At 38.4% G+C, this 5,041-nt stretch overlaps 1 long non-coding RNA gene across 1 annotated transcript; it reads left to right on the top strand.

Moving 5' to 3' along the window:
• The first annotated feature begins 266 nt into the window (after window positions 1-266).
• Window positions 267-1,580, top strand: LOC106940023 (uncharacterized). Its single transcript, XR_001422978.1, has 2 exons — window positions 267-481; window positions 1,046-1,580. It is a non-coding gene; the product is annotated as an uncharacterized LOC106940023 (long non-coding RNA).
• Window positions 1,581-5,041: the final 3,461 nt, after the last annotated feature.

Below are 5,041 nucleotides of genomic sequence, written 5' to 3'. Positions count from 1 at the left end.
AAACGGCTTCGAAGCCAGGACGACCAAGCTAACTCTGTGGGCGGGCATGCCACAATGTCCTGTAACAATAAGGTCTAACGCTCAACAAAAAATTTGATTCTCCGCCAAACTACTTATGCAGAGCATTATAAGGAAGCAAAGTCATTAAAAAAAACAGAACGGCTCTCACCAACTGAGACTTGAGTCCTCCTGTTCATGACATAGAGCCGTTAAAAAAGAATCGGATTGTTCCTGAACGCCACATACACTCCATGGCCGAGTTAAATAGACCCTTTTCACATGACGTCAGACAACATCCGTTTTGACTCAATCCAGTGTGTCTTTAGTTCCGGTGTGTGTAGTTAACGCTGTTTCTGGACTCTAAAGCTGCTGCCACAAATATGATTTGAAGATATATCACTATTTGCAAACAGTTTTTCTTCATCAACATAATCTAAACTGGAAAAATTCCTCGCTGATTGATACCAGTTTGACTACGAAGGTACGTGTTTTGTGTTTTTCTAGCTGTTAGTTGATATGCTAGGATAGCAATAGTAATTTGTTAGCTGGCTAACATTACGTAGCCTTTCTGTTTTGGAAATAGAACGTATTTAGGCTCTAATCTTAATCAGATTTTTATAGTATAGACTGGGGTTGCCACCTGTCATGTAAAATGCATCATCATATTAAACCCTCCTCACTTATGCTAGTTTCACCACCTGCTCAGTAACATTACCTGTAGCCACAAGTCCAAAACTTGACAGTTATGCCAAACACCCTTTGCTCCACCACGTCCTGAGAAGTCAAACTCCTGCTACGATCAAGACATGAGGAGGAAGATGCTGTCATAGATAGATATTAACGTTTCATTGGAGAAATGTGATGATCTCTCTCTCGATATATATATATATGTATTAGCTCATTAACTTCACATTTCTCCAATGAATATTTATCAAATGTTATGATTAGAAGGTTAAGTTTCTTATACTTTGTCTTCCTGTGGTTGTAGACTTGGCAGTAGAAAATTGATAACATAGGAATAACACCTTTATATCCCTTTTAACAGGTTACACTTGATTCTGCTGTGGTGCCTGTGGAAACGAAGTGCATGAAGTTTGTGCTCATGGTGGGAAAACCCTGTGGATCACATGGTGGGACTTCTGCTTCAAACTGCTCATTACAGTTTATCATTACCTCTGTCATCCACCAGTTCACTGCAGACTGGCACCCACCAAGTACCGTACATGGATGTCTTCTTAAATTGTAAACCCTGAGTACATAATGTTGAAATAAAATTTATGTCTTTTGTAACTACATTTTCTCTATCAATGACTTAAATTATTAACTGTGGTAATTATGTTTGTGTAATGTAGTAACCATGTACATGTACAGTGTTTAATATAATTATTAAATATATGTTTTAAAGAAACAGCCACAAACCTTATGTCTTTGCTCCACAATAGCAGCTTTAATTTTAGCATTTCCTCTCCTCCACATACTTTGTTGCCAGATGTGTAAAATTTACAAAAAGAAGCAATTTAAATGTAAAAGTTGCACATATGTAGATTACTCAAGAGAAGCTATTTACAATAGTTTTTACAGAACTCTACACAACATCAATTCATTTATTAATAGATACATATTAATTACAGAATAGATACACAAAGATTTCATTTCTAACACAGCTGCTAGCAGTATTGAGTGTCCATCCAAGAAGTGTGACTTGAAGGAGCAGGGAGGCTCTGTACTGGTTTCTCCTTTTAAATCAAGAGGCCCATGATAGTTTGACTAGGCAGCAGATGTCCCACAGCTGATTGACTGAACCTGCCATGGACAGAGGAACAAGACCATCCCAGATATGGTAGGTTGTTAGGTCGGCTACTGCTGAGAAAGATGGACAACAAAACAAATGGAGAAATTATGAATCACATCAGAATATGTAAATTATTTGGCAGATGGTGCTTAAATCAATATTTAAAATGCTTTTCTAAACAACAGTGTTGGAAGATGTCAGTGATTTTTGTGAAACTTTTAACAACACAGCACTGAAAGGCACTGTGGCTAAAGCTGCTGCTAGCTGGTTTACTCTCCGATTGGAGGCTGGTTCCTTTAAATACAGTTGGAGAATGGTGAATTAACAATGAGTAATAACAGCTATCTAACACTTAAATGCTGTTATTATTAACCTTACCTTTTATTATATCCTTAAGATAATGAGTATCCATGAATTTTTCAGTCAGGTTTCCCGAGGCAAAATCACACCAGAAGTAAAGATACACCGCTTCGAGTTATGGCAGAAAATGTCTGACGTCACTGTGAAAAGGGTCTATTAATGCTACATGAACGTTAGCTGGCTGGGTTTATACTTCCAAACAAGCTAAAGGGCTGCAGTTGAAAGATAGGCAATTATTAATCAGATCCTTTAACATGGACAAAAACATTAAAGGTTCTCAAGTAAAAGGCATGGCAGTTTTAGCTAATGTTGGACCCATTAGCCAATGCTAACATTAGCATATTAGCCTGCAAGGAGTTTTATGCATCATCTTTTACAAGAAAAATAAACCTGTAATCATATATACGAGTAGTAAAGGCATACATGACATATGAAAACATACTGAAGAGGAATAACTCACCTTTAAATAAGTTCTGTTTCTTCTAATGTGAAAGTCCACAAACATTCTGGAAGCTTCCCGCACTTTACTGCGCATGCACAATGCTGAGCTGAAGCATTTGCTCCAGTAACAAAAATATTCAAATCCAGTTTACTCAAAATAACTTAGTCTTGTACCTTTCTCAGGCCAAACATGCACATTACTCACCAGTGACTTGCTGTGAGGTTCATAGCTGGTGAGGCACCGACTTAATTAAAATCGGATTTGCAAATCTAGACCCCCTGCATGTTATTGTTTACTTAAGGAAATTCCGCACATGCGTACAATCCTGGAGCGCAAAAAGACTATTCTTTAACATGTGATGCTTAGCCGCGCCGCCGCCGCAGAATAATTCCGTTATCTCAATCAAACTTAGACATGTAGATATTATTAATTTCGTGCTGTGCTTAAAAGCAAAGGGAGAAACCGTTAAAGTGCAACTCAAAACCACGTCTTTCTCGCTCTCTGTATCAGCGCAGCTACTGTATGGCTAGCTCGCTGTTACTGTCTCTTACTCTGCAGTTGTGGAGTCACAATGTCGGGGATCATGAGCGCCCCCAGCGATGAGGCACGAGAACTGCCTGCCTCACCTCGAATCTATTCTCTGCAGTTTATGATCGCTCCTCAGCACACGAAACACGTTACACACACAGTTGGTGACAATAAAAACACATTACATTAAATACATAAGCTAAATTATGGAAAATCAGTTCATACTTTAAAGGTTTTTAACCATTTTATTGGCGACGTACAGACAGGAGGAGCATGCTCTCATAGAGTGGCAGCCAGTGCAGTTAGCGAGAGGTTGCGCAATCCCAGGTGAGGCTCAGCTCGCTGCTGCCTCACCGGCTTCGCTTCTGAGCATTTGAATGGGAAAATGCGAAAATTCAGCGATTTTGAAGAAAAAAATCATCAGATTTGGTTAACCGCATGTCACTGTTACTCACATTATTTGAGTTGAATTAACAATTTAGTGAGATTTAAGTAAAGCATACAAACCTAATTTAAGTAAGAATAGGTATTGCCTTTTAGAGTGCACTAATCACTTTTAGAACACTTCATGTTTCATCTTTCAGTTGCCTCTGAATGCTGCTTTGTGAGGCAGCAGACAGGCTAAAATCTACCATGTGTTTGCAGATTCTCCCTTTTAACTCAACGGAAAAGTCAATGAGAATTACATTGTTTTGAAAAGCTCAGGCTCCAGGAAGATAAATGACGAGCAAATTGGGCCGTTTCAGTTGGACTTTGTTCTGGATGTTCTGAGCGTCTCAATGCTCTTCACCGTCCTCACTAAAACTGCATCTCATCAGTTTAGTGAGCCTGAGAGGCCCTGCAGGTCAGACAGAACCCTGCTCAGTCAAGTCTTACAGGCTTATGCATGACTCTGTCTCATGCAGACTGGATTACTGTCGAGCACTTTCCCTGGCCGCTCTCACAAATCAATAGCAGACTTGTGCCTGTTCAAAAGCATAGGCCTACATCTGTTGTAGAATTAAGAAAAGTAAAGATATCCTTCCTGTCTGAGTGTCCTTTTGCTAAATCTCATTTTAAAATTGAATGAGTCATACTAGTCTGGTTCCTGACTGCCTCTTGGACCTTGATTGAAAGCTCGAAAGGGTCTCTAGTGCTTATTTTTCTTTTCTATAGTATAAATTCAAACATTGAACGATTTTAAAAATAGCTTAACTACAGCAACAAACCCGCCTATTCCTAACTGTTTAGCTGGAACATTGGCTCTGCATAACTTCAAGAGATGTTTTAAAAATGTATGAATAAATTCTCTAACAATTCAAGGAAAAAAGAATAACAAAAGTCATTTAAATTATTTATTATCCTCAGTGGGCATATTTATTTGTTCTGGAAAATGAAGATTTTGGTAAAAATTGTCCTTTTATAAATAAAAAGGCTGTAAAGTTAACACAAATGAGTTAAAACACAAAAATAGTGTTCTTTATTGTGTTTAAGTTTTATTTATCAAATAAAAAAAGTTGTGTAACCCAGAATCTGTAATCATGTTGATTTCATTTGTTTTTGCTGTTTCCTAAAGCAATAAAATAAATAAACCGACATCTACATGTTCATCAATTCACAAATAAACAGAGCATGTGTTTAATATGGTTCATGGTTCGGTGAACAATGGGCTCCACCAACACAACCTCCCTGACCACACTCACATGAGACAACCATTCCAGGAAACCCAAGTGATGAGCTAAATAATTGATCAGCAAGCCTCCCAGCTGTCTGTGAGGTTTTTCTGTTTGCCTCTGTGCCTGACTCCCACTTTGTTTGTAAGCCTTTACTAAATTTCCCCCTGCTGCTTTAGTTTCTCTTCTACTGCAAGAAAAGAAATTGCTTTGCAGTAACAGTGGAAAAAAGGCTCACCCTACACCAGAGGTTCCCAAACTGTGGGG

This window comes from Poecilia latipinna, unplaced genomic scaffold, assembly GCF_001443285.1.
Source record: "Poecilia latipinna isolate Pla-1442-1.1 unplaced genomic scaffold, P_latipinna-1.0 Scaffold3063, whole genome shotgun sequence".
Classification (NCBI taxonomy): domain Eukaryota; kingdom Metazoa; phylum Chordata; class Actinopteri; order Cyprinodontiformes; family Poeciliidae; genus Poecilia; species Poecilia latipinna.
Note: the sequence above shows the minus strand (reverse complement) of the source record. Positions and strands in the feature narration are given on the sequence as shown.